Below are 15,417 nucleotides of genomic sequence, written 5' to 3' on the forward strand. Positions count from 1 at the left end.
GTTTGGAACACTGTGTGAACTCCTGTATATGGCATTGGAGGAGCTGTTGCCCTGAGCCTTTGTGGAGTTTCCCTATTTATGGGAGGAGCCGACCAATACCCTCTGAGTAAGTAACATTTCCTACCCTACATTATAGTTGTTGGAATTCTCACACTATCTTCCTTAACTTCTGACACACCGTCCTGGCCTTTCCCTACCAGCTTTTGAACTTTTGTCCTTTCACTATCCACTATATTTGGATTTTTTTACAAACAACTCTACCTGTTTTAACTGACTCATTATATCTCCAAATGTCTCATTTTCCTTCCAATTAACTCTAAACACAGAAAGACAAGACACAGCACCCAAATCCACAGAATTTGATCAATGCACTGGAACAACTTTCAGAAGCAGGAGACCAGGGACCTCCAGGGGCTAAGTTGCTAGGAACACACACCTCTGGCCTGACAACCTGACTTCTGCTATGTCACACAGACTGCACCTTAGTTGGTGTGGCATTTATTGAGAAGGGTTCAGCTTTATTTAAAATAATGTGAAGACATTTTTTTTTTGTCTCTGAAAAGATAAGAAGAACATTCGCACCATTCTGAGAAGCTTCTAATGACACATGAGGAAGTAATGATGGCTCGCATCTGTCAAACTGAGTCCACTGGGAACAAATGCCTTCACTGAAAATCCCTCATTCCCATTCATGGGATGTGGGGTTTGACTCTTCTTCCTCCCGGGATGGCTGCCTGCTGGTCTCAGCTATATTTCTCTTCCTGTGTGCGGGTGCACAGCTGGGCATATGTCACAGCCTGGGTCTCTTTGGATGTTGTATCCTGGAGTAGGATGGGTTTGGAAGAAGGTGTTGGTATAGTGTTAGTAACTTATGGGGTATGGCTCAGTTGTGAACATGTTTCTGGTGTGGGCATGTCTCGGGTATGGATGTGGCTTGTGGTGGGCGTGTCTTTCATGTCATATCCTGGAGTGGGACAGGGTTTGAAGAGGGTGTGTCTAGTGTTAGTGACTTATGGGATGTGGCCTGGCTGTGGGTGTGTCTTGCGATAAACCTGAGGGAAAAGTTTGGAAAGACTGGATCCCTACCGTCCAAAGCCTGGAGGGTTTCACTTGGGCGTACACGATCCTCTCTGTGTCCTCATCGGGTGGGGTCTGCAGCAAGGAGACAATGAGGTAAATGAAGGGGATGAAAAGGACTGAAGTGTGTGAGGCAGGGGGATGACCAGGACTGAAGCATGTGAGGGAGGGGGATGACCAGGAGTGAAGCATTTGAGGCAGGGGAATGACCAGGAGTGAATCCTGTGAGGAAGTGGAATGACCAGGAGTGATGCTACTCCCAACTCCATCTGGCATCTCATTCAGTCAGAGAGTTCCTTTGGGATTTTAATCACACTACATGTTTCTGAGGCTACCCCAAAACGTGGGAGAGTCTGGAAGCTTCCTCCTCATGTTCCCCGCCTTTTATTCTCACCCTGATTCCAGCTCCCTTGGCTCGAACTGCATCCTCAGCCTTCTTTTTGCACCAAGGACTGTGTTGGATGAAAATGAGACAGAGCAAGAGGAAGAAAAGCAGGAGGAGGAACAATGCCAAGACTCCAGTTAAAACCTTCCAGTGTGTTCCAAGTCCTCAGTCGGAAATGATGTCAGGAATGAGAGAAGATATTCCTTACAGGAGCACCTCTAATGTGCCCAGCCAATGCATGACCCCCAATATCACAATCATTCAACCTGGAATTGTATGTTTTTCCCAGTCAGCTGTAGGTGAGTATATTAAGGTTCATGGAGACAGGTTCAATGTGCCCAAGTCATTTAGAATGAATGTCTGAGGCGTAAAAAAAATATGTAAAAAATTAAAATAATAATGATAATGATAATAATGATAATGATAATAATAATAATACGTAAAAATAATTCAAATTCAGTGTTTGATTTCCAGCCTTCTCACGACACTTCATAAACTATTTGAGTATGAAAGCAGGTGACAGTCTAGCCTCGGCTCTAAGTCCTTTCCATAGTCCCATGTCACCATCCTTGTGGCAAAGGGGGCATGGTTTTATCAGAATTGGTATCCCATGGAAGGGACTCCTTCCTCACCTGGGATGTCACACCCATGGGAAGCTCAGGGAGTAACTGAAAGTGTGAGCACAGATGTTCCTGTACAGGAGCAGAAATTATGTAAAGACCTCAGAGAATGTGGTTTTTCTCCATTGCTGAATATCAAAGCAACATTTTTATCTTCCAATATTATTTAGTAAAATTTGTCTAAGGAGATGGCGCTTAGGAAGAAACTTTATCAGAAATTTCAGGAGCCCAAGCGCTCAGAACTTCTTGTAAAGTGGGTCCTGACATTTAGGTAGACAGAGATATTGTTCCTGAGCTGTGTAAGGCACGTCTCAGTTGGAAATAATTCCAGATCTCTCACTTTCTCAAATTCAGAGGTGGATTCACCAATTCGTTGTGATCTCAATTCTTGTTATACTCACTGCCTGGTGGGTCTCACTTACCGTCTTCAGTGGGCATAGGGGACGGGTCCTTGTTTTCTGCCAGAGGTTGAAGGAAAGATGAACATTAGAGTTCATGACACTTCACTATGTCCTGTTTCTTTCTATCTGAATCTGGACACTAATTACAATAGTATTTCTACCTGTTGTAGACAAGATTTTTCTTTTTCTTTTCTTTTCTTTTCTTTTTTTTTTTTTTTTTTTTTTTTTTTTTTGGCTCCGGGTTATTGGATCTCTGTGAACATCACAGCTCGGCCCTTCAATCCTATACAAATCCTTATCATTGGATATATGGGGGGATGGAGACCTGGAGGGACTCAGAACTGCCTCAATGAATCTGCAAGCCAGGTACAAAAAGTCTCTGGTGTGCAGCCATTTCCATGAGTCTAAGCACATGATTTTAAGAAATAAGAAAAAGGAAATGTACAGTATCTGTCTTCCACTGAAGATGGTTCTCATTAGATTTTGATAATTTGATACAAGCTAGAGAAATCTGGAAAGAGGCAGCTTCAATAGAGGAAAATGCATCTAAGTCTGGGGAAAGATTTTCATGATTGATAGATTTATGGGCGCTCAAACCACCTCGGTTTATTCTAATCTGAACCAATTAGACCTTGATGGTGTAAGAAAGCAATTCTGGAATCCATTGAAAGTAAACTTGTGAGCACTGCTTCTTCAAGAACTCTACCTCAATTCTTGCTTGCACATCTACATCTAATTACCTTCATGATGCTCCACACAAAATTATATGGAATAAATCCTTTTCTCACCAAGTTGCTTTATTTAGATCATGGTGTTTTGCAACAAAAGCAGGATTCTAACCAATACAGTGACATAATCTGATCATTTTGTCAATTGTATGAGCTGGTCAACTGCCACTGCTAAATTACAATGAGACAAGGGGGAAGGATTTTGTATCAGGGGATTCTGACTACAATTCCAATATTGAAAGGTGAATGACTTTTGAACTGAACACTGTTTTTAACCTGACAGGTTCCTCCCTCTTATTCTAAGGCATCTTAGGAAAATGACCCAAGTAGAACAAAACACTAAATGATTATAGGAGGGAGGTGCTTACCTGAGACTGTGAGGTCAAGGGGAGTCATTTGATTTTGACCACACCTGTGGTGCATTCCTCTAAGCATCTGAATGTTCCATGGTGTTTGGAAGTAAGAGCATCCAGAACAAAAGTAGCCTGGAATGGTGGATAGGCCTGATGCTGTGTGTCCTGGATCCAAGGGAGGTTGTGTTTTCTTTCCTGGATCAGAATGAACCTGCCAAATCCCATGTATGAGCTATAGATAAAGGCTATGGAAACTCAAGAAGTCACATTATTGCTGGGCCAGACTGACAGACTGGGCTTTTCATGTGCTCCTAGGATACAAGTGGCAGGACATGAAATTAACATGAGTTATATACATTGTCCCCCAGGATTGGACTCTGAGAGAAGAGCTCCTGGAGAATAGACCTCCTTCTCAGGAAAGAGCCAGTGCTGGGATCGCTGAGTGTCCTCTCACCTGTCATCACCAGCTCCATGGCATCACTCTGTTCTGAAAATCCAGCAGCACTGTTATAGTAACACTTATAGATGCCTGCATAGGTGGTTGTCATGTGTTGAATGTCGAACTTTGTCTCATTCTTTGTTTACAGAAGTAATTGAGTGTCCCAACGATCTACACTTTGCTGTTTATACAGATGATATTCCTTGGCCTCCCAGGAACCCTGGCACCAGATAGTTGCAGGTGTATGTAAGGCAATCACGGGAGGTGTCCTGTGAAGAAATCAAAGGCTCAATCCCAGCACATCTTCCTTCAGACACCAGATCTTAGCACAGAAACCTCTCCAGGAACAAGACATTAGATCATAAATGATGTTTCCCCATCACCATTGTGAGGAATTTGCTCACAAGAGGAAAATATAGGCTTTCTCCTCAGAGTGAAGAAACAAACCCTGGGATGTCCTGAGTCACTCACCTCCCTGTGCTTCCATCCTGGGTTGCACAATAAGACCTGGAAGAAAACTTTCTCTCAGACCTTTTCCACACTGAAAGACAGAGGGGATCCCCTAGGGTGTGCACGTGAAATTAATCCTGCCTGTTGAGTAGGTTCCCTTAAAGACATAAGTGTCCACTCCCCCTGTTCATATCTTACCAAGGTACAGCAGCACCGTGAGCATGGCTATCATGGTGAGTCCTGGTAATGTTCCGAGGTGTTCTCCTGAAGGAATCTGACAAATGTTCTGTAACATCAGATGTGACTTTGGGGCAGGTCCTTCCTGTCATGGGTTTTCAATATCATGGTTATTATGGGAAGAGAAACTTCTATATTTTCCTCAACAAAGAGTATTGAGTAATGTCTCAGGTCTGTGAACTTCATTTAGATAAATGTTTCCCTATTCCTTACAGATTTCCAGCTTGCAGTTTCTGCTGGTAAAGATTGTCAGCTAGTCCATTCACCTGAAGACACCATAGCCTGAAGACATCACAGGAGTTCCTCTGCAGAAAGGCAACTGGGCAACTGACTCCACAGTCCTATCTCATGAAAATAATAGAGTCCTTTACAGAGGATATAAATAACTCACTGAAAGAAATACAGGAAAACAAATGTACACACATAGAAACTCTTAAACAGGAAACAAATAAATCCCTTAAAGAAATGCAGGGAAACACAATCAAACGACAGTCAAACAGGTGAAGGAAATGAATGAAGCTGTCCAAACCCAAATAGTGAATGAAAAAACAATAAAGCAAATACAATGGAGGGAAACATGGAAATGTAAAACCTAGGAAAGAGGTCAGGAAATGCAGTTGTAAGCATCACCCACATAATATAAGAGATAAAAGGAAAATCTCAGATGGAGAAGTTACTTAAAAAGAAATTGATAAAACTGTCAATGCAAATTTGAAACAAATTAAACTCCTAACCCAAAACATACAGGAAATTTCCTGAACAGAACACTAATAACTAATGCTGTTTGGTCAAGAATTGACAAATAGAATTGCTTTTTCTAACTCTATGAAGAACTGAGTTGGGATTTTGATGGGTATTGCATTGAATCTGTATATTGCTTTTGGCAAAATAGCCATTTTAACTATATTGATCCTGCCAATCTATGAGCATGGGAGATTTTTCCATTTTCTGAGGTCTTCTTCCATTTCCTTCTTAAGAGACTTGAAATTCTTGTCATACAGATCTTTCACTTGTTTGGTCAGAGTCACACCCAGGTACTTTATATTGTTTGTGGCTATTGTGAAGGGTGTCATTTCCCTAATTTCTTTTGTAGCATGTTTATCCTTTGAGTATAGGAAGGCTACTGATTTGCTTGAGTTGATTTTATAACCTGCCACATGGCTCAAGTTGTTTATCAGATGTAGGAGTTCTCTGGTGGAGTTTTTTGGGTCACTTAGGTAGACTATCGTATTATCTTCAAAGAGTGATAGTTTGACTTCTTCCTTTCCAGTTTTTATCCCTTTGACCTCCTTATGTTGTCTAATTGCCCTAGCTGGTACCTCAAGTACAATATTGAAAAGATAAGGAGAGAGGGGGCAGCCTTGTCTAGTCCTTGATTTTAGTGGGATTGCTTCAAGTTTCTCTCCATTTAGTTTTATGCTGGCTACCAGTTTGCTGTATATTGCTTTTACTATGTTTGGGTATGGGCCTTGAATTCCTCTTCTTTCCAAGCCTTTAAGCATGAAAGGATGCTGAATTTTGTCAAACGCGTTTTCAGCATCCAATGAAATGACCATGTGGGCTTTTTTTTCTTTGAGTTTGTTTATGTAGTGGATTGCAGTGATGGATTTCCGCATACTGAACCATCCCTGCATCCCTGGGATGAAGCCTACTTGATCATGGTGGATGATTGTTTTGATGTGTTCTTGGATTTGGTTTGAAATAATTTTATTGAGTATTTTTGCATCAATTTTCATAAAGGAATTGGTCTGAAATTCTCTTTCCTTGTTGGATCTTTGTGTGGTTTTGGTATCAGAGTAATTGTGTCTTTGTAGAAGGAGTTGGGTAGTATTCCTTCTGTTTCTATTTTGTAGAATAGTTTAAAGAGTATTGGTGTTAGGTCTTCTTTGAAGGTTTGATAGAATTCTGCAATGACCCATCTGGTCCTGTGCTTTTTTTGGTTGGAAGACTTTCTATGATCCCTTCTATTTCTTTAGGGGTTATGGGTCTGTTTAGATGATCTATTTTGTCCTGATTTAATTTTGGTATTTGGTATATGTCTAGGAAATTGTCCATTTCCTCCAGATTCTCCAGTTGTGTTGAGTATAGGCTTTTGTAGTAGAATCTGATGATTTTTTTTTAATTTCCTCAGTTTCTGTTGTTATATCCCCCACTTCATTTCTAATTTTGTTAATTCGGATACTGTTTCTTTGCCCTTTTCGTAGTAACAAAAAACCCAGGATAGCTAAAACTATTCTCAACAACAAACGAAATTGTGGGGGAATCAGTATCCCTGACCTCCAGCAATACTACAGAGCAATAGTATTAAAAACTGCATGGTATTGGTACAGTGACAAGCAGGCGGATCAATGGAATAGTATTGAAGATCCAGAATGGCCACTTGATCCTTGACAAAGGGGCTGAAAACATCCAGGGGCAAAAGATAGCCTTTTCAACAAATGGTGCTGGTTCAACTGGAGGTCATCATGCAGAAGAATTGGAATTGATCCATCCTTATCTCCTTGTATATAGCTCAACTCCAAATGGATCATGGACCTCCACATAGCCAGACACTCTGAAGCTAACAGAAAAGAAACTGGGGAAGACACTTGAGGATATGGGCACAGGGGAAAAGTTCCAATAGCTTATGCTATAAGATCAAGAATTGACAAATGGGACCTCATAAAATTACTAAGTTTCTGTAAGTCAAGGGACACCATCAAAAGGACAAATCGGCAACCAACAAATTGGGAAAATATCTTCGCCAACCCTACATCCAACAGAGGGCTAATATCCAATATATACAAAGAACTCAAGAAGTTAGACCACTACTCTGCCTTCCGCCAGTCAGGAGAGACTCACCTCCATCAGGTTTCGGACTCCAGAGAGATCAGACAGACTGAGGTACACAAACATAACCCGAGGCCAACATTCCGGGGGTCTAAGTCTGACAGGCGTTGTCCTGCACCCAGGCCCTGGGCTGTTCAGGGGGCCATCTGGGTGCCAACCCAGCCAGGAGGTTTTTTTGCCCAGGCTGGCACGTGCGCCGCCATTTTGCCTACAGGACGCCAGAAAGCTCTAGCAGGCAAAGCCGGCTAACAGGCATAGCCCAAGGCTAACAAAGCGGGGGTCTAGGCCCCAACAGGACCTGGACTGACCCCAAGAACTGGGCAGCTTGGTGGGCCATCTGTGTGTCAACCCACCCAGGAGGTTATTAGCCCAGCAGACTCTCCCGGCACTTTCAGGGAGTGCGAGCGCACATGCCCGACATCCTGGCCACCTGACAGACCCAATTAACAGTCGTAGCCCGAGGGGAACTTTGCTTGGACCTTGAACTCCAAGGATTTTACCTGGACCCAGGGCTTGAGCAGCCGGGCTAGCCTTGTGTGGACCAACCCGGTTGGGAGATCGGCTACCCAGCAGAGTGATCAGCATACAGAAAAGGTCCCAGCAGCATACACCATCAGCACTCCCTGAAGGTGTAAATGGGCTCCATCTGGTTCACAGACACAATCTGGGGCAAAGCACACTAGAGCTGCAAGGGCACCCAAGAGGACAGCATATCAGCAATCTGCTGCAGGCGAAACCCAGCCATATAGTGTTGCAGTAATAGCCCCAGAGCCCTTCAGGAGGCCCAAACACCAGCCAGGGACAAGACCAACTAACTCCAGAGAACAAGATGGCAAGGGCAAACGCAGGAATGCTACTAACAGAAATCTAGGCAATATGGCAGCATCTGAACCAAATTCTCCAACACCAGGAAGTCCCGGTTATGCCAACACACCAGAGAAACAAGATTTGGATTTAAAATCACTGATCATGATGCTGCTAGAAGAACACAAAAAGGACATAAATGAATCTCTTAAAGAAATACTGGGAACATGAAACGCATATAATGGAAAAAGAAAAATCACTTAAAGAAATGCAGGAGAATAAAGCTCAAGAGATAGAAGCCAATAAAGCAGAAATGCAAAAAACTTAAAGAAATGCAGGAGAACTTGAGTCAAGAGGCAGAAGTCATGAAAGAGGAAACACAAAAATCTCTTAAAGAATTACAGGAAAACACAAACAAACAAATGATGGAACTGACCAAAACCATCCTGGATCTAAAAACAGAAGTAGAAACAACTAAGAAATGACAAAGGGAGACAAATTTGGAGATAGAAAACCTTGAGAAGAAATCAGGGGCCATAGATGCAAATATAAACAACAGAATACAAAAGATAGAAGAAAGAATTTCAGATGCCGAAGATACCATAGAAACCATTGACTCAACAGTCAAAGAAAATGCAAAATGCCAAAAGCTTGTATCCCAGAACATCCAGGAAATCCAGGATACAATGAGAAGACCAAACCTAAGGATTATAGGTACAGATGAGAGTGAAGATTTACAACTGAAAGGGCCAGCAAATATCTTCAACAAAATTATCGAAGAAAACTTTCCCAACTTAAAGAGAGAGATGCCTATGAATATACAAGAAGCCTACAGAACTCCAAACAGACTGGATCTGAGCAGAAATACCTCTCACCACACAATAATTAAAACTCCAAATGCACTAAACAAAGAAAGAATATTAAAGCCAGTAAGAGAAAAAGGCCAAGTAATATATAAAGGAAGACCTATCAGAATCACACCAGACTTCTCACCAGAGACCATGAAAGCAAAAAGATCCTGGGAAGATCTTATGCAGACTCTAAGAGAACACAAATGTCAGCCAAGACTACTATACCCAGCAAAACTCTCAATCACAATAGATGGAGGAACCAAGACTTTCCATGACAAAACCAAATTTACACAATATCCTTCCACAAACCCAGCCCTACAAAGAATAATAGGAGGAAAATTCCAGTACAAGCAGGGAAACTACACCCTGGAAAAAGCAAGATAGTAACCTTCCTTCATCAAACCCAAAAGAAGATAACCACTCAAATATAAAAATAACATGAAAAACGACAGGAAGTAATAATCTTTATTCCTTAATTTCTCTTAAAATCAATGGACTCAATTCTTCAATAAAAAGACATAGACTAACAGACTGGATAAGGAAACAGGACCCTACATTTTGCTGCATACAGGAAACACCTAAATGTCAAAGACAAAAACTACCTTAGAGTAAAAGGCTGGAAGACAATTTTACAAGCCAATGGTCTCGGGAAATGAGCCGGAGTAGCCATTCTAATATCAGATAAAATTGACTTTCAACCTAAAGTCATCAAAAGAGACACTGAGGGACACTTCTTGCTGGTCAAAGGAAAAATCTACCAAGAAGAACTTTCAATTCAGAACATCTATGCGCCAAATGCAAGGGCACCCTCATTCATAAAAGAAACTTTACTAAAGCTCAAAGCACACATTGCACCTAACACAATAATTGTGGGGGACTTCAACACTCCACTCTCCTCAATGGACCGATCGGGAAAACAGAAACTAAACAGGGACACAGTAAAACTAATTGAAGCTTTGGACCAATTGGATTTGACGGATATTTATAGAACATTTCACCCTAAAGCAAAAGAATATACCTTTTTCTCAGCACCTCATGGTACCTTGTCCAAAATCGACCATATAATTGGTCACAAGACAGACCTCAACAAATACAAGAAGATCAAATTAATCCCATGCATCCTATCAGATCACTATGGGGTAAGAGTGGTTTTCAATAGCAACAAAAGCAACAGAAAGCCTACATACACATGGAGGCTGAACAATACTCTACTCAATGACATCTTGGCCAAAGAAGAAAAAAAAGAAAGAAATCAGAGACTTTTTAGAATTTAATGAAAATGAAGGCACAATATACCCAAATCTTTGGGACACAATGAAAGCAGTGCTAAGAGGAAAACTCATAGCCCTGAGTGCCTCCAGAAAGAAAATGGAGAGAGCATACACTAGCAGCTTAATGACACACCTGAAAACCCTGGAACAAAAAGAAGCTTTCTCAACCAGGAGGAGTAGAAGACAGGAAATCATCAAACTCAGGGCTAAAATCAATCAAGTAGAAACAAAGAGAACCATACAAAGAATCAACAAAACCAGGAGCTGGTTCTTTGAGAAAATCAACAAGATAGATAAACCCTTAGCCAGACTGACCAAAGGGCACAGAGAAAATATCCAAATTAACAAACTTAGAAATGAAAAGGGAGATATAACAACGGAAACTGAGGATATCCAAAAAATCATCAGATCCTATTACAAGAGACTGTACTCAACACAACTGGAGAATCTGGAGGAATTGGACAATTTCCTTGACAGATACCAAATACCAAAATTAAATCAGGACCAAATAGACCATCTAAACAGTCCCATAATGCCTAAAGAAATAGAAGGAGTCATAGAAAGTCTTCCAACCAAAAAAAGCACAGGACCAGATGGTTTCAGTGTAGAATTCTATCAGACCTTCAAAGAAGAGTTAACACCAATACTCTTCAAATTATTCCACAAAATAGAAACAGAAGGACCACTACCCAATTCCTTCTATGAAGCCACAATTACGCTGATACCAAAACCACACGAAGATCCAACAAAGAAAGAGAACTTCAGACCAATTTCCCTTATGAACATCGATGCAAAAATACTCAATAAAATTCTTGCCAACCGAATCCAAGAACACATCAAAACGATCATCCACCATGATCAAGTAAGCTTTATCGCGGGAATGCAGGGTTGGTTTAATATACAGAAATCCATCAATACAACCCACTACATAAACAAACTCAAAGAAAAAAACCACATGGCCATTTCATTGGATGCTGAAAAAGCATTTGACAAAATTGAGCATCCTATCATGCTTAAAGTCTTGGAAAGCACAGAAATTCAAGGCCCATACCTAAACTACATTAAAGCAATATACAGCAAACCAGTAGCCAGCGTCAAACTAAATGGAGAGAAACTTGAAGCAATCCCACTAAAATCAGGGACTAGACAGGGCTGCCCACTTTCTCCTTATCTTTTAAATATTGTACTTGATGTTCTAGCTCGGGCAATTAGACAACATAAGGAGGTCAAAGGGATACAAATTGTAAAGGAAGAAGTCAAACTATCATTATTTGCAGATGACATGATAGTCTACCTAAGTGACCCATAAAACTCCACTAGAGAACTCCTACAGCTGATAAACAACTTCAGCAAAGTGGCAGGTTATAAAATCAACTCAAGCAAATCAGTTGCCTTCCTATACTCAAAGGATAAGCAGTCTGAGAAAGAAAATAGGGAAATGACCTCCTTCACAATAGCCACAAACAGTATAAAGTACCTTGGGGTGACTCTTACCAAACATGTGAACGATCTGTATGACAAGAACTTCAAGACTCTGAAGAAGGAAATGGAAGAAGACCTCAAAAAATGGGAAAACCTCCCATGCTCATGGATCGGCAGGATCAATATAGTTAAAATGGCCATTTTGCCAAAAGCAATATACAGATTCAATGCAATACCCATCAAAATCCCAACTCAATTTTTCACAGAGTTAGAAAGAGCAATTCTCAAATTCATCTGGAATAACAAAAAACCCAGGATAGCTAAAACTATTCTCAGCAACAAAAGATATTCTGGGGGAATCAGTATCCCTGACCTCAAGCAATACTACAGAACAATAGTGTTAAAAACTGCATGGTATTGGTACAGTGACACGCAGGCAGATCCATGGAACAGGATTGAAGATCCAGAAATGAACCCACACACCTATGGCCACTCGATAATCAACAAAGAGGCTGAAAATATCCAATGGAAAAAAGATAGCCTTTTCAACAATGGTGCTGGTTCAACTGGAGGTCTGCATGCAGAAGAATGCGAATTGATCCATCCTTGTCTCCTTGTACTAAGCTCAAATACAAATGGATCAAGGACCTCCACATAAAGCCAGATACTCTGAAGCTAATAGAAAAGAAACTGGGGAAGACCCTTGAGGACATCAGTACAGGGATAAAGTTTCTGAACAGAACACCAATAGCGTATGCTCTTAGATCAAGAATTGACAAATGGGACCTCATAAAATTACAAAGTTTCTGTAAGGCAAAGGACACCATCAAAAGGACAAATCGGTAACCAACAAATTGGGTAAAGATCCTACATCAGATAGAGGGCTAATATCCAATATATATAAAGAACTCAAGATGTTAGACTCCAGAAAACCAAACAACCCTATTAAAAAATGGTGTACAGAGTTAAACAAAGAATTCTCACCTGAAGAACTTCGAATGGCGGAGAAACATCTTAAAAATTCTCAACTTCATTAGTCATTAGGGAAATGCAAATCAAAACAACCTGAGATTTCACATTACACCAGTCAGAATGGCTAAAATTAAAAATTCAGGAGACAGCATTTGTTGGCGAGTATGTGGAGAAAGAGGAACACTCCTTCATTGCTGGTGGGGTTGCAAATTGGTACAACCACTCTGGAAATCAGTCTGGCAGTTCCACGGAAAACTGGGCATGTCACTTCCAGAAGATCCTGCTATACCACTCCTAGGCATATACCCAAAAGATTCCCCAGCATGTAATAAGGATACATATTCCACTATGTTCATAGCAGCCCTATTTATAATTTTCAGAAGTTGGAAAGAACCCAGGTATCCTTCAACAGAAGAGTGGATGCAAAAAATGTGGTATATATACACAATGGAGTACTATTCAGACATTAGAAACAATGAATTCATGAAATTCTTAGGCAAATGGATGGAGCTGGAGAACATCATACTGAGTGAGGTAACCCAGACTCAAAAGATGAATCATGGTATGCACTCACTAATAAGTGGATATTAACCTAGAAAACTGGAATACCCAAAACATAATCCATACATCAAATGAGGTACACGAAGAATGGAGGAGTGGCCCCTTGTTCTGGAAAGACTCAGTGAAGCAGTATAGAGCAAAATCAGAACAAGGATGTGGGAAGAGTTGGGTGGGAAAACAGGGGGAGGGAAGGGGACTGATGGGACTTTCGGGGAGTGGGGATCCAGAAAAGGGGAAATCATTTGAAATGTAAATAAATATATCAATAAAAAAAAGAAGTTAGACCCCAGAAAACCAAATAACCCTATTAAAAATGGGGTACAGAGATAAAGAATTCTCACCCAACGAACTTCGGATGGCTGAGAAGCATCTTAAAAAATGCTCAACATCATTAGTCATTAGGGAAATGCAAATCAAAACAATCCTGAGATTTTACCTTACAACAGTCAGAATGGCTAAGTTTAAATACTCAGGAGACAGCAAGTGTTGGCGAGGATGTGGAAAAAGATGAGCACTCCTCCACTGCTGATGGGGTTGCAAATTGATACAGCCACTCTGGAAATCACTCTGGTGGTTCCTCAGAAAACTGGGCATGTCACTTCCAGAGGATACTGCTATACCACTCCTGGGCATATACCCAGATGATTCCCCAGCATGTAATAAGGCTATGTGCTCCACTATGTTCATAGCAGCCCTATATATAATAGTCAGAAGCTGGAAAGAATGCAGGTATCCCTCAATGGAGTAATGGGTAAAAAAATTGTGGTATATATATACAATGGAGTACTATTCATCCATTAGAAATAATGAATTCATTACATTCCTAGACAAATGGAAGGACCTGGAGGACATCATACTAAGGGAGGTAACCCACCAGTCTCAAAAGATTAATCATGGTATGCACTCACTAATAAGTGGATATTAGCCTAGAAAATTGGAATACCCCAAACATAATCCACACATGAAATGATGTCCAAGAAGAATGGAGGAGTGGCCCCTGGTTATGGAAAGACTCGGTGTAGCAGTATAGGGCAAAACCTGAACAGGAATGTGGGAAGGGGTGGATGGGAGAACAGTGGGAGGGAAGAGGGCTTATGGGACTTTTGGGGAGTGGGGAGCCACAAAAGGGGAAATCATTTGAAATGTAAATAAAAATATATCGAAAAAAGAATTGATAAATAGGACTTCATAAAATTGCAAAACTCCTCTAAGGTATTCTTAGAAGGGTGATCAAAATACACATGGGAGGAGATTCAGAGACAAACTGTAGAGCATAGACTGAAGAAAAGGCTATCCAGGGACTGCCTCACCAGGGGATCATCCTATATTGAGTTACTAAACCCAGACACTATTGTGGATGCCAAGAAACACTTGGTGACAGGAGCCTGATATAGCTGTCTCTTGAGAGACTCTGGCAATGCCTTATAGATACACAAGTGGATACTCAAAGTCATACATTGGACTGAGCACAGGGTCCCCAAATGATAAGCTAGAGAAAGGACCCAAGGAACTCAGGGGGTTTGGAGCCCCATAGGAGGAACAATAATATCAACCAACCAGTATCCTCAGAGCTTCAAGGGACTAAACCACCAATCAACCAGTACACATAGAGGTACCCATGGCTCCAGGTGCATATGAGCAGATGATCACATTTTTCAGACTTTATTGATAGGAGAGGTCATTGGACCTGTGAAGTCTCGGGGCCACAGTATATGAGAATACCAGGTTAAGGAAAAAGGGAGTGGGTAGGTTGGTAAGCAGGGGAGGGGAGATGGGACAGAGGGTTTTTGGTGAGGAAATGAGGAAAAGGGATAACATTGGAAATGTAAATAAAGTAAATATCTAGTACAAGAAGATTGTAAAACAACAAAAACACAAATGAAATACAGGAGAACACAGGTAAACTGGTAGAAGCCCTTAAAGAGGAAACACAAACAGTTAAAGAATTTCAAACTGCAAAAAGCTCCTAACTCAAAACATCTAGGAAAATCAGGACACAATGAGAAGACCAAAAGGA

The 15,417-nt window shown here is 41.0% G+C and overlaps 1 pseudogene; it reads right to left on the reverse strand.

Moving 5' to 3' along the window:
- Positions 1-310: 310 nt before the first annotated feature.
- LOC127673267 (leukocyte immunoglobulin-like receptor subfamily B member 4A) lies at positions 311-4,142 on the reverse strand (annotated as a pseudogene).
- Positions 4,143-15,417: the final 11,275 nt, after the last annotated feature.

This window comes from Apodemus sylvaticus, chromosome 22, assembly GCF_947179515.1.
Source record: "Apodemus sylvaticus chromosome 22, mApoSyl1.1, whole genome shotgun sequence".
In the NCBI taxonomy this organism is placed as follows: Eukaryota; Metazoa; Chordata; class Mammalia; order Rodentia; family Muridae; genus Apodemus; species Apodemus sylvaticus.